Source organism: Dama dama, chromosome 2 (genome assembly GCF_033118175.1).
Source record: "Dama dama isolate Ldn47 chromosome 2, ASM3311817v1, whole genome shotgun sequence".
NCBI classification, from domain to species: Eukaryota; Metazoa; Chordata; class Mammalia; order Artiodactyla; family Cervidae; genus Dama; species Dama dama.
In genome coordinates, this window is record NC_083682.1 from 11,169,778 (window position 1) to 11,196,240 (window position 26,463).

The window sequence follows — 26,463 nt, forward strand, 5'->3', positions numbered from 1 at the left end:
AAAAAAAAAAAAAATCTCGCAGAGCTCCTGCTCAGCCTGAGATAAACAGGGCTGCCTGTTAAACTGTGGTTTCAGCCAAAGTAAAGACAGTGGTGCCTCATGGCTCCTTCCAGGACTCCCAGGGCCTGGGTGTTCCTGCGTGAGGTCTAGCCAGGTCTGACCCTTGGGTAGAACATCGAGAGGCTCCCCAGTCACCAGGTGTGTATAGATAGGGCGCTATGTCTTAACCCATATTTTTGCACATCGTTTACATTCATTATTGGTTGTTCAGTCTCCACAGAGTGGATTTGACAGCATCTAACAAATGACACACACATATGCCCTTTAACTCAACAATTCTACTTCTAGGGATCTGTTCCAAAGATACACTGGCAAAAGTAGAAATCACCATATGCACAAGCTATTCACTACAACACTGTTTGTAAATGCAAAAGATTACAAACATACCGGAAGTGACCATTTGCAGGGGAGTGTGGAATAAGGCACAGGGCATCCCAACACCTAGGTAGGATGCGGGTAGAGGGAAGAGTGGGATGGGTGAGCTCTTCAGGGTACATTGTTCAGTTTTTTTAAAAAGCAGACCAAAAAAGTGCTTATAGTTTGTTACTTTTACATACACATATGTCTATTTTCAATAATAAGGAGGGCAAGAATAAGTCAAAAACCATTAAAAATATAATTTATGGATGAGGGGCAGAGAAGGTAGTGATTTTTCTTATTTTATAGTTTGAATTTGCAACCATATATATATGTTACAGGATCAAAACACATCTGTAGAAGCTGAGAAGAAACTAAGACTAATGAGCCTAATTGTATCAAGCTGATGACATAACTGCCCAGAACAAAACATTGCCTAAGTAAGTGGCTTTAAAATGCAGAATTTTGACTCTGTATTCAGAGTGGAATGTCTTCTAAGGACAAAGAGAAACAAAAACATGCCCCCACACCCAAAAGAAAACCAAAAACAAAAAAGCAAAGAAATTTGAGACTATATTCAACACCTTATTGTTGGTGATATTGCTTCTGCTATTGTGAAAGTATCCCATGTATGATATAGGTGAAAAAGCAAGTAAGTAATTAAAGCTAATATTATTCTAAAGTAAGACACTCAGTGGACAGAGGAAAGAGGTTCAAATATAAAACAAAAAAACTTAAGTGAAACCTTTCAGTCTTCAAACTTCAAAGCGTAAGTTTGTAACATTTAATTATTTTCTTTTTAAAAGAATTTCGTACTTCATCACTCTGATGGTTAAAAAACCGACTAATGATGGCAGCTTGCTTACAGTGATTATCCTGAGGTCTGACTTGTGAACCGTTTTCCACCAGAGGATTTTTGGATTCTTGAGGAGATGGCTGATTTCAGGACTGGGCCAAGAATTGTACAAGATAAGCCTGGAAATCTTGGAGGGCCAGAAAGTTGAGCCTTCAAAGACCAGTGAGGGCTGGACAAAAAGTTTAGTAATCCATATGAAGAGACCAAAAGTGGGACAATTTTAGCATCAGATCAAATAAGCTGAAATAAATTAAATACATAAAAAGCCAGGAGATCCAAATGCTAATAGATAACATCTAATTTGTCACAGTGACACATTGCTAGGGCACCAACTCACCAACATGGGCACTGAGAAAAGGAAGTAATCATCAACATTTATGCTATTTTTGTTTATATGAAGCATATTTCATGTAACTACAAACAGTTAAAAGAATGATCTTTAATTGAAGAATTTTAGGAATTAAATTCAGTAGGAGTGGTAGAAACATAAAACCGCTGTTTTGCAGCATCCTGGTGAATCAATGGATGTAGGCAAAGGTCATCAGTGGATGCTAAAACTGTAAGATGAAAGGCTGAAGTGTTTTACAATGAATGCATGAGGTTGGCACCGTCAGGACCCACTGCATCTCAGCATCTGTCAGAGGGGTGGGGGAAATTATGAGTGGTGCCATAAGAAATATATGGAAATATGTATAAAATATTCCCATAAAACTTGTTGAACTCAAGTCTAGATCTAACTCCTAGTTTTCAGGGAATTACATAAATAAAGGAACAGAGAAGCAATCCTCTAAACTAACGGTCCCCAGCTTTTTCGATACTAGGGACTGGTTTTCTGGAAGACAGTTTTTCTACAGATGGTGGTGGAGGGGAGTGGTTTCTGGATGATTCAAGGGTATTACATTTGTTGTGCACTTTATTTCTATTATTACATTGTGAAACACAATGAACTAATTATAGAACTCATCTTAACGCAGAGTCAGTGGGAGCCCTGAGCTTGTTTTCCTGGAAGGACAGTGTCCCACCTGGGGGTGATGGGAGAGTGATGGGGAGCAGCTGTAAATACAGATGAAGCCTCACTCACTGGCCTGCTGCTCACCTCCTGCTGAGCAACCCAGTTCTCAATAGGTCAAGGACCCCTACTGGTCCTTGGTGGTGGTGTTGCAGACCCCTGCTCTAAACGCAATACTTGTAAAATTCTATAAGACAAACAACTCCACCTCCTCCCACCTTTTAAACAAATAAGTGGCATAGAAAGGGAGGGGGAGATTACAGAGAGCAGAGTGTCAGGCCTAGAGAGAGTGGAGGAGGGCAGCGGCCAGTGGCTGAGCACAGAGGGACGAGCCAGAGGGCCAGCGCCAGCGCCGAGCAACCACCAGTACAGGCACAAGTCCAGTGGGAATCGGGTACCAGCGGGAGGAGCAAGGAGCGGAAGCTGGTTCAGGCAGGTGACATCATGGACGAGAAGGTATTCACCAAGGAGCTGGACCAGTGGATCGAGCAGCTGTCCGTGTCCCAGGTCAAGAGCCTCTGCAAGAAGGCTAAAGAAATCCTGACAAAAAAATCCAATGTGCAAGAAGTTTGATGTCCAGTCCCTGTCTGCGGAGATGTGAACGGGCAATTTCATGATCTCGTGGAACTGTTTAGAATTGGTGGTAAATCACCTGATACAAATTACTTGCTTGTGGGTGATTATGGTGACAGAGGGTATTATTCAGTGGAAACAGTTACTCTGCTTGTAGCTCTTGTGATTCCTTATCAGTGAACATATCACCATTCTTCGAGGAAATCATGAGAGGAGGAGACAGATTACATAAGTATGTGGTTTCTATGATGAGTATTTCAGGAAATATGGAAACGCACATGTCTGGAAATATCTTGCAGATCTTTTTGACTATCTTCCTCTCACTGCCTCAGTGACTGGGCAGATCTTCTGTCTACATGGTGGCCTCTCACCATCCATAGATACCCTGGATCACATCAGAGCTCTTGATCACCTATAAGAAGTTCCCCGCAAAGGTCCAATGTATCACTTGCTGTGGTCAGATCCAGAGGGACCGTGGTGATTGTGTTATATCTCCTCAAGGAGCTGACTACACCTTTGGGCAGGATATTTCTGAGACATTTAATCATGCCAATGGCCTCATGTTGGTGTGTAAAGTTCACTGGCTGGTGATGGAGGGATATAACTGGTGCTGTGACCGAAATGCAGTAATGATTTTCCGTGCTCCAAATTATTGTTATTGTTGTGGTAACCTAGCTGCAATCTTGGAACTTGATGATACTCTAAAATACTCTTTCTTGCAGATTGACCCAGCCCCTCACAGAGGCGAGTCACATGTTGCTCATAGCCCTGTAATGAAATTTTAAACTTGTGCAGTACTGCCATGAACCATATATTGATCTAATGGATATAGAAGAGCGATAGTAACTTCACAAGTGTCAGAGGATAGTTCACATTAAAAAAAACTTGTTTTCACAGGGACCAAAAAGATGTACCATATAAAAATACAAAACCTCTTGTCTTCAACAGCCGTGACCACTTTGGAGTGAACCAGTTCATTGCATGCTGAAGCGACATTGTTGGTCAAGAAACTAGTTTCTGGTGTAGCACCATTTGTAGCTTGCTTTCTCTGAGAGACTGCAGATAAAAAGAGGTAACCATTAACACTTCATGAATGCAATTTAACTTCCATTTAGCTATAGCTTTATTCAGCATGACTGTAGAAAAGAATGGTAGCAAACAATCATTGGAGCTTAATGAATATTAAAAAAAAAATAAGTACCAAGGCCTCCCCTCTACTTGTGACTTTTGAAACTGTTCCGTTTACTTTCAGGGATAGCATTTAACTTAATTGTATGATTTGTCTGCCCTCAGTTTATTTTCCCTTCTCAAATCTCAGCCTCATGTTGTTCTTTGTTACTGTGAGAATCTGTTGATTTGCAGTGTTTTCCATGATCAACTTGTGGATGAAGAACTGAAAAAGTCAAATTTGAATTGTATCAATGGGCAAGACTGGTGCTATTTATTTAAAAGATACATCAATTGATAAATTTTAGAATCTAGAATTCTAGGTAAAGTAATGAAAATCAAGGCCACTAAAAAGAAAAAAAAGGAAGGGGTGACTTTATTTATTGAAAGCCTTAAAAGAACCAAATGAAATATATGTATGTCTATCCTCTAGATCTTGATTTGAATAAATAAACTGCTATGGGACATATTTTTAGAGGACTAGGGAGATTTGAACATGGACTGAATATCAGATGTTAACTTTATTTGGAACAAAATAACATTTGTGGTTATGTACATTTTGTGAAATGATACCGTCTTCCTTGGGCTTCCCAGCTGGCTGAGTAGTAAAGAATCTGCCTGTAATGTAGGAGACATCAGTTTGATCACTGGGTGGGAAAGTTTCCCTGGAGGAGGGCATGGCAACTCACTCCAGCTTCTTGCCTGGAGAATCCCATGGACAGGGGAGCCTGGTGGGCTACAGTCCATGGGGTCACAAAGAGTTGGACACAACTAATGCAACTCAGCATGCACCTACCGGGTCTTGGTGTGGGGCCCTCATGACAGAATTCACGCCTTTGTAAAAGCCACCTGAGAACTTCCTCTCTTTCTCTCATTCTCTGTCTCCTTCCCTCCCTCTCCCTTTCCCATCACGTGTGAGGACACCGCAAGGAGACAACTGTCTGGGCCAAGAAGGGGGTTCCCACCAGGAACACAGGTGACCAGCACCTTGATCTTGGACATGTAGCCTCAGGTCTATGACCCCCTGGGTGGGCCAAGAGAGTAGTGTTGTAGTTCTGAGGCAGCAGTGAGCCGTGACATGAAGCAAGATCTTCATTCCCTGCCGAGAAATTGAACTGGGTAGCCTGGATGAGAACCAGGAATCCCAACAACCAGAACAGCAAGGGCTAGAGGCTAGAAGAAATTTTTCCTTGGATCTTTGCCCCCAGTGGAAAATGCCTTTATCACGGAGGCAGAAACTGTAAATGAAGGTACACAGTTTCCTATTAAAGGCATAGAACAACAAGTGCAAGAGCACATACAGAAATGGTTTGTATAGATGAGCTAGAAGCAAGGCAGAGATGCACCCCCGGAGAGAAAGAGTGTGGGCATCCCCCCAGTGAGGATGAGTGCAGTAAAGAGGCAGTTAAGTCATTTTGATAGGTCAGCTCCTCAGGGCCTTTGTCTTCCTTCAGGCCAATTATCTGGTTTCCTTTTCCACACCTGACCTACCCTGGGACCCTCTCTGGCTATGCACACACCCCTCAGCCAAGATGGGTCTTGAAGTGAAGGCTTCTGAAAGGAGTAAGACTCGTTACGGCCTGGTATTATCTCCGGAGACTTTTTACTCACAAGGAGCCTTGCTGCGCCCTTGTAGTGTCTCTGTTGTCCCCAAAGAGAGGGGCAGTGAGATCCCTCACTCCTCTGTTCAGAGTTGTCCTTCTCCTTGTCCTTGCAATGACTATTACCTTAAGGTGTTCACAAGAGACAAACACTGGCTCTTTACCCTGTTTCTGTAGTTACTTCCATTTCAGAGGACAAACAGGAGGTTGATTATAAATGCCTTAACTGGATCCCACCTAGCTCTTGTCTCAGAAAATGCTAAGTATCTAGGCTGAAGCCCACTTCTTTGGGCCGCACGAAATGCAAACAGGAGGCCAGGTGTAAATGTCTAGCCTGGAGCCCATCTATCTCCTACAGTTTTTGATGATGGATTACAGGGCTCATGATAGCCTGCTTTTTATTTTTGTTATGTTTGAAATCTTTTTTCTTGGTAATAAGTTTACAAAATATCCATTTTGAAGTGTCTGTCTTTAGTGATACCCTGCTGGGCCCAGAAAAGCAGACTCCACCAAGCCCCCACTGGCTAACTGGTTGGAGACCATCTGCTCATAATTCTAGCTCTTCTCCTGTCATCTGATCACCTGACCACACTCTTGACAACCCCCCATCCCCACAGTCAATTTAAAAATAAACCATGTCCAACTTAAAAATAAGAAACTGGGACTTTCTTAGCCATCTAATATTTAAGACTCTGCACTTTCATTGCTGGGGACACGGGTTTAATCCCTGGATTGGGAACCAAGATACTCTATGCCACATGGTAGCCCCCAAACAGAAATCCCTATGTCCATTACAAGATGTCTGGGGCTCTGATTGCAGACTTCTGGGGATGCAGACTGAAGACGGAGGCTTCACCATCTGCAGAGTCACTGGTTGCCTTGGAGGTGGGAGGGTGTGTGTTAATTCATGTACTGACTATTGTGAGGGCTTCTCTGATAGCTCAGCTGGTAAAGAATCAGCCTGCAATGCAGGGGAACCTGGTTTGATTCCTGGATCAGGAAGATCCACTGGAGAAAGGATAGGCCGCCCACTCCAGTATTCTTGGGCTTCCCTGATAGCTCCGCTGGTAAAGAATCCACCTGTAATGTGGGAGACCTGGGTTCAATCCCTGGGTTGGGAAGATCCCCTGGAGAAGGGAAAGGCTACCCACTCCAGTATTCTGGCCTGGAGAATTCTGTGGACTGTATAGTCCATGGGGTCACAAAGAGTCTGACTATTGTGAAAGAAAATTGTTGCCCACCATATCAGTAAACAAATGATGTTATAGCCATCCAGTCATCACATTGCATCCTCCCTCAGTGGTCAGCCTGGAAGGAATTTAAGATGGCTAAAGGATGCCCTCCATCAAGCCTTTAGCTACTGAAGCCATCTCCCACACCAGCTGTGTATCTAGAGGGGACTCAGAATGAGAAGAATGTGGATAATTGCCCTATATAGTAAAGGAAAGATTACAATGAGCCCAGGATCATACATTTTTCCATATATTGAAAAAATGGTTTAATTCCTTAACTTGAGATAATTGACATCCTTTGAAGAACAGTAATCTTTTGATGTTCTAACTATCTGGTTTTTGTTAAAAACTCCTGTATATCCTGGCTCCTTCCTCTATCTTTTCAGAGTAGTCCCTTTGGGCTACCTGAGAGGCTGCCCCAGGACTTGAAGTCCTCAGAAAGTTTGCCCAATCAAAGAGAAGCATCAGTTTTTAGATTGTGCATTTTTTTCAGTTGACACTATCAAAGCATTTGCCAGGAATGAGCTGTGTCACTCATTATGTTGGTATAAATAAGTTGTAGGACTACAGGAATTTTGAGGGAGTATGGAAGTATAAGCCAGCATGAGTTTAGGATGAAGACTTGAAAACTTGGACAACAGCACCAATGATACACAGGACAGTGTCGAAAAGGGGAAGCAAGACCAGGTCCCAGGGTGGAGTGGAGGGGCTTGTAGTTCAAGCTCATGTTCAAGGGTGTTGGGTGTATCCTATGGGTAGTGGGTATCTTGAGTAGGTGAATGTGAGAAGATCCTCTGGACAGTGAGTGAAGGTCATGGGCCTTAGCTTCTGATCCTTATTTCAGAAGTGGGAGAGTGGGCCAAAGTTTTGGAGGGTTGTTTACACTGGAAAATCAAGACGTTGGTAAGGGCATAAGAACCAAGCTCAAACCTCTAAAAGTTTTCCACAATAAAAGGACTGCATTTACTCTATGGTGAATTTTCAGAGTAGAATGAGGACAACAGTTAAATGAAAAGAAGGCAAATTTCACTTTAATTTGATAACAACTTCTATCATTAAATTACCATTGTTTTTCGAACCGTTTTCAAGCACCTTGCACAGACTGGGCTATGTGTGTGATATTCAAAAATGTCCATTTCCTTCCTGTTCTCAAAGCCTGGGGAAGAAGGAATGAAAAGTAAATATCTGGGTTAGGAGGGGGTGGGAGACAGAGCTTTGTGATGTTCTACAACTACATTGAAGAAGTCTCCCAGCTCCAACCCTTGCTTGGGTTTCAAAGGCAAACTTAAATGAATTTGGAAGGGGAGAAATGCAAAGAGATGGTTGCTGGGATGGAAACTAGGAGGATGCTCTTTCTAAGGAAAGAGGGGTGGTCCATGCTGAGGCAGGTTCTTCTCCTGTCATGTCTGCAGGGATGGGCAGAACTTCTGACAGGAAGCTGGTGGGTATGATAGTCTGATTGCTGAGCACATGCTGATCCCCTTGCTCTACCTGGCCCTTGGGAGTGGTACCTCCATGACCTGCCCAAAGACAGAGGGCACTGGTATGTCACCATATGGCTGGGGGAGCTGGGATATGATGGGGACCCACAGTGTCTGCACAGATACTACCTCCTTCATTCTCTCTTTGGCACCATGAGAAATCTCCAAGGATTCTGTGGAGGGGGGAGAAGAGTGGGGTGTATTCTGGCCTGAAGAGTGAGAAGATGGAACTTGAGTTATAGATAAAGTATATGACATCCTTAAAAAGCAAAGGAATTCCAAAAAAATCTGCTTCTGCATCATTGACTATGCTAAAGCCTTTGACTATGTGGATCAGAACAAATTGTGGAAAATTCCTAAACAGATGGGGATACCAGACCACCTGACCTGCCTCCTGATAAATCTGTATGCAGATCAATAGGCAACATTTAGAACTGACTGGTTCAAAATTGGGAAAGGAGTATGACAAGGCTGTATATTGTCACTCTGCTTATTTAACTTATATACAAAGTGTACGTCATGTGAAATGCTGGGTTGGATGACACTCAAGCTATAATCGAGATTGCTGGGAGAAATATCAACTACCTCAGATACGGAGATGATACCACACTAATGGCAGAAAGTGAAGAGGAACTGGAGAACCTCTTGGGTGAAAGAGAAGAGTGAAAAAGCTGGCTTAAAACTCAACATTCAAAAAACTAAGAACATGGCATCTGGTCCCATCACTTTATGGCAAATAGATGGGAGAAAAGTGGAAACAGTGACAGATTTCATTTTCTTGTGCTCCGAAATCACCGCAGACATTGACTGCAGCCACAGAATTAAAAGATGCTTGCCCCTTGGAAGAATAACTATGATAAACCTAGATATGATATGATAAACCTATTAAAAAGCAGAGACATCACTTTACTGACAAAGATCCATATAGTCAGAGTTATTTTTCCAGTAGTCATGTAAGGATGTGAGAGTTGGACCATAAGAAGGCTGAGTGCTGAAGAACTGATGCTTTCAAACAGTGGTGCTGGAAAAAACTCTTGAGAGTCCCTTGGACAGCAAGGCAATCAAACCAAAAAATCCTAAAGGAAATCATCCCTGAATATTCATTGAAAGGACTGATGCTGAAGCTGAAGCTCCAATACTTTGGCCACCTGATGGGAAGAATTGACTTAACAGAAAAGATCCTGATGCTGGGAAAGACTGAAGGCAGGAGGAGAAGGGGATGACAGAGAATGAGATGGTTGGATGGCATCATCAACTCGATGGACATGAGTTTGAGCAAACTCCAGGAGATAGTGAAGGACAGGGGAGCCTGGCATGCTGCAGTTCATAGGATTACAAACATTGGGACATGACTTCATGACTGAACATCAACAATAGTCACTGAGATCTTGGGATCTGCTCTGGTTCCTGCATTCCGAATCCCCAGTGTCCTTCCAATAAGTCTCTCCTTTTCCAGAAGGCAGTTGGAGTTGGGATCTTCTCACTTGTGGTTCAGACTTGATTTTCCATCCTCCCCAATTATGATGTACCTCCTCTACCCAAGGAGAGGCAGCCATTCATATTAGCATCATTGAGATGGAAATCCTTTATTATTTATGGAAACTAGGGCGTGCAGAGCTTCAAACACAGTTCCTCAGCATCTCTGGGTGGGAGTGCCTTACGTGTGAGTGAGTGTGTGTTTGGAGTGGGCCTGAGGATGGATAAACAACCAAGTATTACTGTGTAGCACAGGGAACTACATCAAACATCCCATAATAAATGATAATAGAAAAGAATATAAAAAATAATTATATATTTTGTAACTGAGTGGATTTTCTCTACAGCAGAAATCAATATAACTTTGCAACTCAACTATACTTCCATAAAACTTGTTAAAAAAAAGACAAAAAAGTCCGGTACTTCCACTCACAATCTGCTGCCAGCTTCCTTCCTGCCTCTGCTCCTTATCTTCTCTGAAGAGAATGCCTTTGCTTTTCCCTCTTCTACCACTCATTCGTTTTTATTTTTATTGCAGTATAGCCAATGAACTATGTTGCGATAGTTGCAGGTGGACCGCAATGGGAATCAGCCATACACATACAGATATCCATTCTCATCCAAACTTCCCTCCCATCCAGGCCGCCACATAACACGGAGCAGAGTTCCCTGGGCTACACAGTAAGTCATTGTTGGTTATCCATTTTAAATAGCAGTGCACACAGCTCATTCTTTATACCATGCTCAGGCCCTCTAGGAAGCCTTTAGGGACCCACACCCACACTCTCTGGCCACTCCAGGCTGGGCTGGCTACTTACTGTCCCACTCCCTGGGTACAGCCCTCATCAACCCTAATCTGACCCTGGCACCTCTTTGCACAGCCCCTGGGAGGGTCATTTGCATGGAATCCAGTGCAAATTTCCCGCACACCTCCATGAAACTGCGAGTTTAGATTTCCTGAAATGCCTTCTCATCCTCAAAGCCTCCTTTGAGCCCATCAGCCTGCTCTGAACTCCCGCAGGGAGCTTGCATGAAGCCTCCACCCTGTGCGGGGGCTGAGCAGTCACTGTGCAGCCTTTATTCACCTTCACATCCAACCTCCCCACAGAGGGGTCGGATACCCCAATTCACAGAGGGGGCCACCGGGGCTTATTAGCAAGGGGAATTTGCAGTGGAGGCCTGGGGGTAACCATGTGATTTATCATTCCAACCCGGACACTTTCTAGATGGGAAGGGAGACTGTTAATTATTATGGTGGGACAGTACAGAGGGACTGTCCCCATCCACCCCCGCCCCCCGCCGTCACACGGCCTATTTCAGGGCTTGCTAGAGCTAACTTTCCATGTTCCCGCATCTGAAGGTTCTGGTTAAACTGAAGGTCTCTGAGCGCAGAGGCCCTTAGCGTTCCCCTCTCCCTGTGCCCCGCGCCAGGCAGGGACGGGGTGGGGTCTCCACATACATTTCGGGAGGAGGGATGTCCCAGAGTCTTCTTTCCTCTCACGTGGTTGGTTTCCTGGGAGGCGCTGGCCCGGTTACAGGCGCTCAGCAGCGTCTGCAATGGTGGGACTTGGCCTGCAGAGGGCGCCCTCCTCTCAGCAGCAGCCCAAGGGTTTCCGCAAGTTCCTATTTGAGAACCAGCCTCCAGGATTGGTCCCTCGCCTTCTGGATGTAAGCTTGAGCGGGCACAGGGTAGTCTTTGCCATTGATCGTGAAGATGAGAGGAGGCAAGGTACTGATTTTGTTACATGGAACCGAGAACTGTTACAGAAAGCAGAGAGAGGTTGGCCTCAGCTGATCCCTGGGGTGTGGGGAGCCCAGGAGGGACCCTGTGGCATGACTCTTCACCTGGCCATCCTGGATGATCCTTGGGTTGATGAACCTCTGGATGCCAGCGACCAGGCTACTCGGGCCAATCAGCAACGATGTCCCAGTGTCCAGAATGGCCTGACATCCTCCAGAACAACCCATAATCGTCCCGTTCATGGAGATGCTGGGAGACAGTGGGACAAAGTGGGCAATGTGATCATCTGAAATCTCTCCCTTGGCTGTCCTCTCCCTGTCTCCTGAACAGTTCTTCAGCTCCTTCCCTGACAGTTTTCCTTTGCTCTGGTCGTGATACTTTCTTTGACTTCCTTGCAATTCTTGATGCCTTGGGCTCTTTCATACCTCAGGGCCTTGCCACCTGCTGTTGACCTTCCTATAAGAACCCTATCCCCTTGGTTGAGCTAATTTGTCCTCATCTTCCAGGTTCTACCTTGTCACTTTGTCAGGGAGGTCTTCCCACCAGACTAGATCAGGCTGTTGTCTTGGTCAGTCTCTGTAGATTCTTCCCCATGTCTAGCATGTACCAAAGTGGTAATTCTCTATGTGTGTGATTTGTTTCATGCATGACTGCCTTACTAGATGAGAGGGCAAGTTTCACCTGCACACAGCAGATTCATGATGTATTTTTTTTGAATGAATTATGAAATGAATGAGGAACACCCAGAAACCTGTATCTGGGGTCTGACCATAATAGGTCCACCCACACAGTGAAGATGGAGGTTCCCTGGGGCAGCAGATGCTCAGAGTGGCGGTGGGGGAGACCAGGCTGTCCTGAGAGAGGGTGTCTCCCAGCACCGTCCCATCACCCAGCTCAGACACTGAGGCCCCCAGCCACAGGATGCCCATGCTAGCTCATGGGGCTCTGAAGGACACATAAGCTTTGTCTTAGGATATCACACAGAATCCCATCAATTATTGCCTCTAGTTCTCATGCCAAGCCTGGATCCCAGCTTCCTGATTCTCTCTGTCACAGTCTCTGCCCCACTGTCTAAGTGGTTTAGGGGGTGCCTATTTATGGCTAGGTGGGGTATCTCTTTTTATGAGTTGCTTTCAGCTCTCAAGACTGCAGTCAACCTCTCTCCACTGCTGTGTAGCTTCTCGCTGAGGAGACCAGTTTTCTTGGTTTATCCCAGACTTGCTCTCTTTTTTAAAGTGACAGTTCTGTGTACAGGTCTTTGGAAGCCCTGATCATTTGGATAGCTTACTTAACACAACCCTGTTCAGGCTGGATGAAACTCTCCCTGATCCTCTTCTCATCAGTGTTGGGTTCCTTAAGCCATGCTCCACCCCCACCACCCAGCACAGCGGGTGCCACCCTCCCCAGCCTTCACAAGCCGCTCTGGGCCCTTCCTGACCCTGGTTGGTCTGGACCTGGTCAGAAGGCCTGACATGATCTTAAACCCATGGGTGGTCTCTGTGCCTATTTGTGTGTGTGTCTCTGCATGTCTGTGGGCATGTGTGTGTCTGTGTGTATCTGTGTGCCTCTGTGTGTTTATATGTGTGCCTATGTATGTATTCATATGTGTTTTTTGTGTGTTTTCAGGTACATCGCGTGTCTGTGTGTGACTGTGTGTCTGTGCGTGCACTTGTGTGTGTCTGCATGTGTCCGTGAGAACAGGTGGGAGCATCACGTGGGGTGATCCTCAGAGGGAGAGGCTTACTGCTCCATGGCGATCTGCCAGAAGCCAGCTTGGACACAGGTTCCCAGCTGAGCTCTCCTTTGTAGTAGGTGTGGTCCACCCCACCAAACATCACTGCGCTGCCATCCTCCTTCTCCCTGATGAGGGAAGGAAAGAGGGGCCCCATTGGAGGACAGTGACACCAGGCTCTGTCTGGTAGTAGTGCCCATCAGAGGCACTACTACGGTCCCCACTTTACAGATGTGGAAACTGAGGCTCAGGGGGCTTGAGTACCTGATTCAGGTCAGTCACCATCTGAAGAGTGCCACAGAAGAGGTTGGAAGCTGGGCAGCCAGGCTGGGCTTTAACCACCCAGCCTTCTGAGGAGGGTCTGGTCCTTGCCAGTGACCTGCGTTCTTAGAAATATCCTCAGAGAAACCATGCTGGAGGGGTCTAGCATCCTCCCTTGTCTAGCCTGTTTTTTTGTTTTTTGTTTTTTTAGAAAACCCAAAGCTCCAGGGCAGTAAGGGCATGGGTTCAGACTCACCCAGGTTTGGCTTCACCTGCTTGTGACCAGCGCTTTCCATGGGGTCCCACACTCAGCAGGGCCCACACCTCTGCTCTCCCTGTCTGGAAATTCCTAATACATTTTGAACAAGGGGGTCCCATGGTTTTATTTTGCACTGGCTCCAGCATATTGTGTAGCCGATCCTGGGCTCCCGGTGAAATGTTAGTGAGGAAGGAAATATTCCCGCCATCCCCCTCCTTCCTTCCATATCAAATCCATCAGCAAATACTGTTGCCTTCTCCTTCAATCTGTTTGCTGACATCTTCCATTGCACTCCCTATTTCCTCCGCTAGACCTAACTGCTCCCCTTGAGTCCATGAGCATAGCTGTGTTCCCCCAAAAATTTATTGGCAAAAGCAGTAATGGGGGCAGGTGGGTCCCTGGGTTAGCAGTTCTCCTAGGCTAGATTGGGCTTTAACCACCCAGCCTTCTGAGGAGGCTTCAAGAAACTTCTGGATGGGGTGGTCTATAATTTTTCATGCAGCTGCAAGCCAAGCATCTTACAGCTAATTTGGAGAGAGGCCTTGTCCAGCTCAGACTTACCTGCTGAAGTAGAAGGCAAAGACTGGTTGGCAAGTGACTCCTCGTTTCTTCAGGTTGTCAAAGACAGCAATGACCCCTCTGATGGTAAAGTTAGAGTAGCCCAAGCCCAGGATGCCGTTTATGGTGTATGTTCCATGAGTGCATTGCACTGCTTCCGGCTCAGACCAAAGCTCTGGTTTACCGCTACAAAGACTCCGATCTGCAGGAGAGGACATGGTACCCACGGAAAGGTTTGGGAACTGGATCTGGGTCTGGGCTGGGGTACAGATGCCATTAGCGCTGCAGAGAAGAACTGCCATGTATGGACCTCAGACGGTTGGACCAAGCTGGGACAGGAATTTGGGTTCCATTTGTGTGGGGCTGTGGATTTTAAAACATCTGCTCCTCTGAAAAACACCATCTGAGTCAGTCAAATTGGCCTCATGCCTTCTGTCCAGGTGGGGCAAGCGAGACTCAGGACAGGACCCAGTGGTGCCCCCTTGTGGACAAAATGAGTAGCCAGCAGGGTGTGCTTAGTCGTGTCCCGTGAACTGTAGCCCACCAGGCTCCTCTGTCCATGGGATTTTCTAGGCAAGATACTGGAACGGGTTGCCATTTCCTTCTCCAGGAGAGCAGGGTAGTCTCATCTTTGGTGTCACTATGATCTGGTGACAGAAATGGACTGAATTCATTGTAATGTATTGTGGATTCAGCGTCTGCCCAGAAAGACAGAAGCCCATTATACAAGGTCGCTGGCAGGGTTCTGATGAAAACTGTGTTTCAGAGATGGTCTTTTGGAGGTGTGTGTGCCTGTGAGAGAGAAAGAGTGAGAGAGGAGGGAGGGAGAGATAGACAAAACATCAGGTACTTTGGGGGAGGCAGGCCGTAGTTTTGATTAGACTCTCAGTGGCCCCCTAGAGTGAACATTCACTTATCAGGCCCCTCCCACATGTGTGGCCCCCTGCTTTCCCTGCCTGGATGCCCCTAAGGGCCCCAGATCAGTTTTATCCTCTTCCCACACACACACACACCTGCCTGAGTCCTGACGGGCCAGCCCAGCTCCACTGCTTACCGGATGTGTGACCTTGGCAAGGCCCTCGCTCTGTGCCTCAGTTCCCTTACCTGTATCATGGAGCTAATCACAGTACCTGCTGCGTGGGGATGTTGCCAGATTAAACAAGTTATTACCTTGAAGTGCCCAGTAGCGTCTGAGAATAAAAGTGGCTGCTTTTACCTCCCTTCTCTCTGCTCTCAGCAAAATGAAACTTGAATGCTCACAGGCAAGTCCACACCCCCCAGGCCACTCTCTGGGTTGGCCATTCTGAGAGTTTGTGTTCAGCAGGGGCTCTGTTTCCCCAGGGACAGTGTCCTGAGGGGCAGATGGCCATACCCTAGGGGCCTTTTGGGAGGAAGGGCCCTGCCAACTGGTCCAGCATCTGTTCTGTGAGCAGTGGTCACTCTGAAGGGCAGTCCTGGCTCAGCTCCTTGTTTTCCACATTACCTGAATGGTGTCAAAGCCAAGAACTCCCTCCATCCACCAAGATCTGTGGATGAATTTGAATTGCTGGTTTGAGGGGCGGAAGGTGGTGGATACTTTAGGGTTGAAGCAAATTTGTCTAGCTGGAGACAAAAGAGATGAGTGAGCTTCAGGTGCCAGGGATGGAGAAGAAGGGGAGGGGGAGGACAAAATGGGCAGGAGGGCAGATATACTCACAGCAGGAGGGACTTTGACAATAAACAGAGGGCACCCAGAAGGCCGATGAGCCGGTGTCAAACATGAACCAGAACTCTTGACTGGGCATTCCAATGGGGATGTTGCCGACATAGGTGAACTACCGGGGTCAAGGGCTTGTGGTTAGGGCAGAACTGGCTGGCTGGCCACCCCTGATTCCTGGAGTACTGCCTCCTGCTGGGTTTCCCATAGCTTCTAAAATCAGTTTTCAACCCCTCATCTCACAGCCTCTGCTCAGATTGGCGCCTTCATTTGAGAAGCTCTCCAGTCTCCTCTTCATACCCAGCATGAACACCGCCTTGCTCAGGAGGCCCTTTGTCCAGGTCACTCTGGGCCAGTTTCTCTAAACCAAGACCATATCCTATCAACACCATGCAGGTGGCCCTTTCATTTGACATCTATTTACTCTTTGCCTATCTCTCAGGGTGGCCTGTGCATTCTGGAAGAAGATAGGAGACGTTTTTCTAATCAAGAACAATGACTATATTGCTAGACTTCTATGGTGTCATATGCCATGTGTGTACAAAGGTGCTCCAGTTGTGTCTGACTCTTTGCAACCCCATGGACTGTAGCCTGCCAGGCTCCTCTGTCCATGGATTCTCCAGGCAAGGATACTGGAGTGGGTTGCCACCTTCTTATAGGGAATCTTCCGGACCCAGTGATGGAACCTGCGTCTCTTTTCTCTCTTGCACTGGCAGGCGGGTTCTTTACCACTAGCACCGGGGCTCAGTATCATTTTACTGTTGTCATTCTTGGATCTGGAGGCCGAATTTCCCCTGCCCACACTTTCACAGTTGATTTACAGTTGAATTTACGTTTTGATCATGCATGGTTCACCCTTCACATGAAACTCAATGACACACTGGGTTCAGAAAGAACAGTCTCTCTCGAACTCATGCCCCAACTTTGGCACAGAAATGGATGTTAACCCCCACCTGCTCATTGTTGGGCCCGGTCACCACAGACCAAGAGTTGAGGATGAGAATGCCTTCTCCTCTGGGAATGGGACCCCTGTTCCCACAGTGTTTCTTCCTCCTGCAGGAGCCCCAGCCCCAACATCCCACCTGGCACCTCCAGATGAGCCCCAGTGCTAGGCCAGAGCACCAGGGGGCGCTGTGGAGGGCCATTCTCAGAATACACTCACATGCAGGGGGTTCCTCTGTAGATAAGAGAAATCTGGATCAAGACTAGACTCCTGGGACAGTCTCCTGTAAGCGTGTTCCCTCTGGGAATTTTTCAGCAAGTATTTTTTCTGGAAGTTTCTTTGCATGGTCTTCGTCTTAGTTAGAGGGATTCTTTCACCGAACATGGCAAAAAGGGAACAAAGAAGGGGCAGCAGTCAGCTGTCCGTGTGAGTGTGACTGCCATACTTGGCTTTGTGACGGCACTGTGTGCTTTCCAGGCATTTTTATGACCATTTGGAGCCTCAGTTTCCCCAACGGTTAAAATGGTGCAATATAATAATCCCCACACTCCCACATAGAATGTTTGGTTCTCAAGTGAAATGATGGATATAATGTACCTGATATAAAAACACAGGAAGTCTCCACAATGACAGCCATTACCATTGCTGTTACCATCTCACTGTATTTTTCTCAAAGAAGCTCAGGGAGGGAGGTAGAAGGATTCTCATCCTCTTTTTACAAGGGAGCAATTTGAAATGCGGGGAGTTTGTGTCTTGGCTGTGGTCACGCTGCTTTTTAGAGGTAAAACAGCCTAGAGGTAGCTCTCCTGATCTTCCTCTGGGGCTCAAGCAGAAGAGAGGAGTGAGAGAGGAAGCCAGGAGATGGGGAATAAATTAAGGAAATTACGGTGCTAGAGAAGCAAGGAGGAATCAGAATAGGAAAAAAAAAAAAAAAAATCAGAGATCTCCACACATAGAGACATCCAAAGAATTGGAGAGATAGAAGATCAGACACACAGATAAGACATGTACACACAGAACTGGAGAGACAGAGGAGAGAAGACTTAGAAGCAAATGCAAGAGAAATGCTATTCCACAGGGCCATACCTACAGTTGCACAGGTTGTGCACTGAACAATTCCAAGGAGTGCCATTTTCACATAGGTCACCATGTGACTGCACTCCCTGAGTTGTGCAATCCTGCAGGCCAACCCCAAGACCCTTGAGCCCCTGGTGCCAATGGCAAGGTCCTCATCAATAAGTGAGAGTAGAACTTTTAGGACTTTCAGGGAATGATTATATTCCCTTCTCACCCTAACTGGATGGAAGAGTAAAAGGACAAGAAGAAAAAACATCCCAGAAAGAGAGATGATGCCACTTATAGTCCATGTACTTATATCATTACAAACTCTGAGAGGGCCACCAGCCCGAGGGGCCCAAGCGACCTCATGCTTCTTTCCTGGCTCCAAGTACTCAGGGAAGATCAAGTTCTGAGCATGCAGCAGTGACCAGGAAATCCTTGTTATATATGCTCTGACATGCCCTAATTTTCCCCTTCAGGCCACTAATGGATCTGATAAGAAATACTTAACTCTCGATAAAACTTTTTCTTCCATCAGTGTCCATGTGATATGGACTTGGAAAGTTCTCAGAATACAGTTTTTCTACTGTAATCTCTTCCTTGTGGCTTGGCTGAAAAACCAAACAGAACTAAGTAGGGAGACTCTTGCCAACTTGGAGACAAAACACTGCTGCGGAATGCTGTGCATTCTCAGTCAGAAGTCCTGATATTTACATAAAATCTCCTGGTTTTATATCTTATCAACTAATGTTTTCTTTTGTCTTTTTTTGAAAAACACAATGTGAGCCAAATCTCCAACAATTGTGTGCTGAATTCAGCCTTCAGTCTCTGCAGGTTTTTATTTCTGGCTTAGAGTTGGGAGAATAATGGGCACAGAGAGGAGATTCAATTCAAGTTGGTTGATTGAATAAGAGACTGAACACATATTACCCGTGCTAGTTTTCCTTCCATTTGTAAAGAACGTTGTTGCTATTGTTGTTCAGTTGCTAAGTTGTGTCTGACTCCTTGTGACCCATGAATGCCAGGCTTCCCTGTCCTTCATCACCTGCCTGATTTTGCACAAACTCATGTCCATTGAGTCAATGGTACCATCCAACCATCTCATACTCTGTCACCCCCTTCTCTTCTTGCCCTCAATACGATCAAGCATCAGGGTCTTTTCCAATGAGTCAGCTCTTTGCATCAGGTGGACAAAGTATTGGATCTTCAGCTTCAGCATCAATCTTTCCAAAGAATATTCAGGGTTGGTTTCCTTTAGGATTCACGTGTATGATCTCCTTGCTGTCCAAATGACTCTCAAGCCTCTTCTCCAGCATCACTGTTTGAAAGCATCAACTCTTCAGTGCTCAGGCTTCTTTATGGTCAAACTCTCATATCTGTACATGACTGCTGGAAAAACCATAGCTTTGACTAGATAGACCTTTGCAGGTCTCTGCTTTTTAATATGCTGTCTAGCTTGGTCATAGCTTTTCTTCCAAGGAGCAAGCTTCTTTTAATTTCATGGCTGCAGTAATCATCCACAATGATTTTGGAGCCCAAGAAAATAAAATCTGTCACTGTTTCCACTTTCCTACCATCTATTTGCCATGAAATATGGGACTGGATGCCATGATCTTAGTTCTTTGAATGTTGAGTTTTAAGCCAGCCTTTTCACTCTCCTTTTTCATTTTCATCAAGAGGCTCTTTAGCTCTTCTTTGCGTTCTGCCATTAGTGTGGTATCAGCTGTATATCTGAGGTTGTTGATATTTTCTCCCAGAAATCTTGATTCCAGCTTGTGAGTCATCCAGCCCAGCATTTTGCATGATGTTCTCTGCATAGAAGCTAAATAAACAGAGTGGTAATATACAGCCTTGACATATTCCTTTCCCAATTTTGAACCAGTTGGTTGTTCCATGTCTGGTTCTAACTGTTGCTTCTTGACCTGCATACAAGTTTTTCAGGAGGCGTGTAAAGTGGTCTAGTATTCCCATCTCTTTAAGAATTTTCCACAATTTGTTCTGATCCACATAGTCAAAGGCTTTAGCATAGTCAATGATGCAGAAGCAGATTAAAAAAAAAAATCCCTTGCTTTTTCTATGATCCAGTGGATGTTGGCAATTTGATCTCTGATTCAAAATCAATTTCTAAATCCAGCTTGTACATCTAGAATTTTTTGCTCACATATTGTTGAAGCCTATCTTGAAGGATTTTGAGCATTACCTTGCTAGCAGTTGAAATGAATGCAATTGTGTAGTAGTTTGAACATTCTTTGGCATTGCCCTTCTTTGGGATTGAAATGAAAACTGACCTTTTCCAGTCCTGTGGTCACTGCTGAGTTTCCCAAATTTGCTGGCATATTGAGTGAAGCACTTTAACAGTATCGTCTTTTAGGATTTGAAATAGCTCAACTGGAATTGTATCACCTCCCCTAGCTTTGTTCAGGGTCAAATAAACCAAGGAATTCAATAATGTCCATTTACTGAGGACAAATGGATAGAATTCTGATATAATTCTCCAATAGGGTCCACACCACGAAACATTTTGTCCCCCCAACCAAACACAGAAAGAAATAATTTTGAAGTGTTTTATCAATCAAAGAGGAGAAAGAAAACCACTGAGAGCTCCTCATTTGCCTGAGAGAACCAGGGCTACCTGTTAAACTTTTTCTAGCCCAAGTAAAGACATTGGTGTTTTATGGCTCCTCCCAGGATTCCCAGGGCCCGGATTTTCCTGCATGAGATCTATCCAGGCCTGTCCCCTGGTTAGGACAAACGGAAGCCTGGCCTGGTCACTGGGTGGATATAGTTTTGGGGCACTGGGTCTTACCCCGCACTTTTGCACATTGTTTAAATTCAGTTTCTGTGGTTCAGTCTCAACAGAGGGTATTTGAAAGCATCAAACAAATGACATACATGTATGACCTTTAACTCAACAATTCTACTTCTAGGGAATCTATCTGTAAGATACCTTGGGAAAAATACAGCAAACCATTTGTTGTTGTTTTAGTTGCTGACTCACGTCCAATTCTTTGTTGACCCCATGGACTTTGGTGCGCCAGGCTCCTCTGTCCTTGGGATTTCCCAGGGAAGGATACTGGAGTGGGTTGCCATTTCCTCCTCTAGGGGATCATCCTGACCCAGGGATTGAAACCGTGTCTTAGGCATTGGCAGGCAGCTTCTTAACTGCTGGGCCATCAGGGAAGCCCAAAGAAGCCATATGCACTTATAATAAATACTTATTTACTGCCATATTGCTTGTAAAAGCAAAAGATTAGAAACACACTGGAAGAGATCTGCTGGGGCAACAGTGAGTAAGGTACACGGCATGCCAACAAGCGGGTTTAATGTGAATGGAGGAGTGGGATGGGTGAGATGTTTAGGGTGCACTGTTTAGTTTTTAAAAAATGAAGAACCAGAAAAGTGCTTATAGTTTGTTCCTTTTATAACACATATATGTGTATTTTCAATAAGAAAGAGTTGAATAAAAAGCCAAAAACTACTAAAAGATGTGATTTATGGGTGTGGGGCAGGGACAGAAGTGTGATTTTTTTTTTTTTTTTTTGGTTTGTTTTATAGTTTGACTTTGCAACCATGAAAACACATTACAGAATAAAAAAATAGATAAATAAGCACATCTGTGGAAACTGAGAACACACTAAAATAAATGAGCCTAATTGTATCAAGCTGATGACATTGCTGCACAGAAAAAAAAAATATTACTTAAATGGCTTTAAAATGCAGCATTTTGAATCTATGTTAAGATTGGGATATTTTCTAAGGACAATGATAAAAAACCAAAAATTGCCTCCATCCAAAACAAAACCAAAGAAAATCCAAAACTAAAAAGCAAAGAAATCTGAGACTATATCCAACACCTTATTGTTGGCGATATTGCTACTGTTATTGTGAAAGTATTGTTTTTATGTTTATGTTTTTTATTTTATTTTATTTATTATCATTTATTTATTTAATTTATATATTTATTTTATGCTTTTATTGTTTTACTTACAGATAAGTAAGCAATTAATGCTAATTTTGTCTGAAGTAAGTCTTTCAGTGAATAGAGAAAAGAGGTTTAGGTATAAAACACAAAACCTTAGATAAAACCCAGCAGCCTTATTTTTAATGTTTAATTTTTAAAAATTAATTATTTTAAGGAGGATAATTACAATATTGTCTTTTTTCGGCCATACATCAGCTTGAATCGGCCACAGGTATACATGTGTCCCCCACATCCTAAACCCCACTCACATCTCCTTCTCCACCCTACCCCTCTAGGTTGTCCCAGAGCACCGGCCTTGCATGCCCTGCTTCCTGCATTGAACTTGCACTGATCATCTGTTTTGCATATGATAATGTATACATTTCAGTGCTATTCTCTCAAATCATCCCATCCTCTTCTTCTCCCACTGAGTCCAAAACTTGAATTGAAAGCATGAATTTGTACTAACTAATAATTTTTGTATTTTTAATTTTTAAAAAACTTTTTTACAGAAAATCTGTACTTTACAGCTATGACCACTACAAAGCCCAGAAGCGATGGCAACTTGGTAAAAGCTGCCCTCTGAGGGCCTAGCTGATGGCCTCGAAATACCATTTCCCAGAAGAGGTTCCAGAGATTCCTGTAGAGATGGTTGATTTCAGCTCTGGGAAAGCAATGCACAAGATCAGTCTGGGAATCTTGAAGGACCAGAAAGTTGAGGGCCTTCAAAGACCGGCAAGAGCTGGACAAAAACTTTAGGAACTGACATGAAGACACCAAAGGAGGGACAATTTTAGCATCACATCAAATAGACAGAAACAAATTAAATATTTAAGGATTTTCAAAAGTAGGAATTTCCAAAAGCTAAGACACAACATCTGATTTGCGACAGTGGCAGATTGCTCCAGCATCAACTCTCCATTCTGAGCACCGAGAAAGGGAATAATCATCAGTGTTTATGCTGCTTTTGTTTGTATGTAGTATATTTCATGTAACTACAAAGAGCTGAAGGAATGTTCTTTTTAATTAAAGAAATTTCAGGTATTAAATTCAGAAGGAGTGGTAGAAATAGGAAACACCACTCATCCTCATGAAAGAATGGATCTTGGCAGAGGTCATCAGTGGATGCTAAAACCATAAGACGAAATGTTAAAGGGGAAGTTTATAATGGATGCATGAGGTTGTCAACATCGGAACCCAATGCATCTCAGCAACTAGAAATTATGAGTCTCTTAAAGTGATGCCATAAGAAATATATGGAACTATATATGAAATATTTCAATAAAAATGGTTGAACTCAAGTCTAGACCTACCTACCAGTTTTCAGGGGGAAACACAGATAAAGGAACAGAGAAGCAATCCTCTAAACCAGCACTCCCCAACACTTTTGCCACCAGGAACTGGTTTCCTTGAAGATAATTTTTACACAGACCAGGGTGGCAGATTGGTTTAGGATGATTCAAGGGTATTATATCTATTATGGACTTTATTATTATTACACTGTGATACATAATGAAATAATTATTCAAGTCACCATAATGCAAAATCAGTGGGAGCCCTGAGCTTGTTTTCCTGGAACTAGACTGTTTCATGATGGCAGAGTGATGGGGAGCATCTGTAAATACAGATGAAGCCTCACTCACTGGCCTGCTGCTCACCTCCTGCTGTGCGGCCTGGTTCCTAACAGGCCAAGGACAGTACTGGTCCTGGTACCAGTGTTGTGGACTCCTGCTCTCAACGCAACACTTGCTCTAAACCCAATTGTATAAGACAAACCACTCACCTCCTCCCACTTATTAAAATAAATAGCATAAAAAGCAGGGTGCAGGGAGGGGAGGGGTGACTGCTATTTAGTTAAAGTCTGAGACAACCAAATGCAACATGTATTCCCATTGTCTAGATCCTTATTTGAATCAATAAACTGTTAAAATACATTTGTTTTCAGAGGATTAGGACAATTTGAACACGGACTTGATATTAGACATTAATTTTATTTGGAACAAAATAGCACCATGGTTATGTATATTTTGTGAAATGGTAATCCCTTCCTTAAAATACTTCAGCAAAAATGAATAAATAGTAAAAAAAATAATTTTAAATGAGGGTCTGTCTTCATTTTAAAAAAAGACCTGTGTAGTTGGTATGGATTGCATTGTGTCCACCCCCAAATTCAGATGTTGAATGCATAACTCTTGATGCGATGGTACTGGGAGCCAGGGCCTTTGGGAGGTAATTTGGTTGAAATTTTGGTTGGGGGCTTCTCTGGTGGTTCAGATGGTAGAGAATCTTCCTGCAATGCAGGAGACCTAGGTTCAGTTCCTGGGTCAGGAAGATCCCCTGGAGAAGGAAATGGCAATCTACTCCAGTATTCTTGCCTGGAGAAGTCCATGGACAGAGAAGCCTGGTGGGCTACAGTCCATGGGGTCACAGAGAGTTGGACATGGCTGAGTGACTAACACACACTTAGTTGACATGGGGTCTTTTTTTATTTATTTATTTGTTTATTTTTTCAGTGGGTTTTGTCATACATTGACATGAATCAGCAATAGATTTACACGTATTCCCCATCCCGATCCCCCCTCCCACCTCCCTCTCCACCTGATTCCTCTGGGTCTTCCCAGTGCACCAGGCCCCAGCACTTGTCTCATGCATCCCACCTGGGCTGGTGACCTGTTTCACCATAGATAATATACATGCTTTTCTTTCGCAACATCCCACCCTCACTTTCTCCCACAGGGTTCAAAAGGACAAGGGGTCTTAATGGTCGGGCCTTCGGATTTGATTAGCACCTTTACTGGGAGAATTACCTGAGAGCTTCCTCAATCTCTTCTTCCCTCTCTGTCTTTCATTCTCTCTCTCTCTGCCTCCCTCCTTACCTCCTGCCCCATCCACCACCATGTGTGAGGACACAGTAGTATGAGAACTGTCTGTGAGCCAAGGAGAAAGGTCCTAAGAATGCAGTTGGCCAGCACCTTGATCTTGGACATGTAGCCTCCTGGCTATGGCAGACTAACAGAGTATTGCTGTAGTTCTTGAAGCTGCGTGAAGAAATACAGGGTTCTTGTTACTATTCTTTATTTTGTGATGTTTGAAATCTTTTTGTAATCAGCAGTTTACAGATCGTTTACTTTGAAGTTTCTGTCTTCAGTAATACCTAGAGGACCCAAGACAAGCAGACTTGGGGCAGGCCCCCACTGCTTGAATGGTTGGAGACATAGGCGCTCACACTCCAGCTGTTCTCCTGTCACATGATCACCGTCCACCCCTGCCCTCCTCCCCTACTGCTAAGCTGCTTGGTCATCCACTTGGGACTTTGATGAGCCAGGTCAGGGCCTGGAGGTAGAAGGAGTGAGGATACTTTTAGAAAGAATGAACTGGGCATCTTCTCCCCAGTTTCCTCTCTTTAGGGCCATCTGCAGGTGAGGGAGAGGGCCTGGGTAGGGAGGGAGCCAAGGAGTGGAGCTGCAGGGATATTTGGAAGGGAAGAGGAATTCACAACCCAGTAACCAAGAGGAGGTCTGCTTGCTCAGGACCCAGGAGGGAAGGAAGAGGCACTGGGAAAAGAATGGTGCCTACCAGAGGGCCAGACCCACCTGAGTCTTCTGGTTAACCTTACTGGAGGTCACATCCTTCCTGCTGGAATTCCTGCTCTGGACATGGAAGGGATAGAGCTAACTTCACTGCTAATGAGTCATGGGGAGAGGGACAGCTTCCCCCAGGGGCCCTTTGATTCCACTCTAACTGTGGGCATCATCCCAGACTGGACAGTAAAATGGCAGATTTAAAGATTTAAATAATTCCTAATTAAATCCAAAGATATAAAATAATTCCTAATTTATCTAAGTGTCATGGCATGTATTGTACCCAGAGTTCCTTTATAAGAGGTGATTCATCAGCCTATCTTGGGTTTCTGCTGAGGAATCGAAACCTTCCCAGTTGGTAACTTCTGTCTTGTAACTACCTGATCTCATCCGACAGAACCCGGGTGGCAAAAACTTTAGTGGGCAAGGCCTTAAGATCCTCCATCTCACAGCAGCTGTGTGCCAACTGGTCTGTCACGCCCTGTTCTGAGTCCGTCATCACCAGACACTGCCAGGGGGTCATGGCCCCCTGACAACCAGATGTGGCCTCCAAGTCCTTGGCAACAGGTACCTCTCAGCCACTTGTCCACTAATTGGTACTGAGCTTCAGTCTGGAACAAGTGTTCTGGAGCAAGTCCAGTCCCCCTCATCCAAGTGATCAGGAAACTGAACCTTGGGGTGTATGACTTACCCAAAGGCTGCAGGTAAGTTAGTGAAGCACAGGGACCCAGGGCCTCTGGTTCTCAGGCTGAGAGAGTTCTGAGAAGGGAAAGAGCAGAGAAAGCTCAATTGTATCCACTGCTGGACAGCTCTCAGAGGTCTGCAGGTGCCAGAGTGGAAGTCTTTTCCCCTTGCCCCTC

At 44.8% G+C, this 26,463-nt stretch overlaps 2 pseudogenes; one reads left to right on the forward strand and one right to left on the reverse strand.

The window, feature by feature from the left end:
• Positions 1 to 2,726: 2,726 nt before the first annotated feature.
• LOC133067841 (serine/threonine-protein phosphatase 2A catalytic subunit alpha isoform-like) lies at positions 2,727 to 3,640 on the forward strand (annotated as a pseudogene).
• Positions 3,641 to 10,760: 7,120 nt separating this feature from the next.
• On the reverse strand, positions 10,761 to 26,126 carry LOC133067850 (pregnancy-associated glycoprotein-like; annotated as a pseudogene).
• Between the last annotated feature and the right edge of the window lie 337 nt (positions 26,127 to 26,463).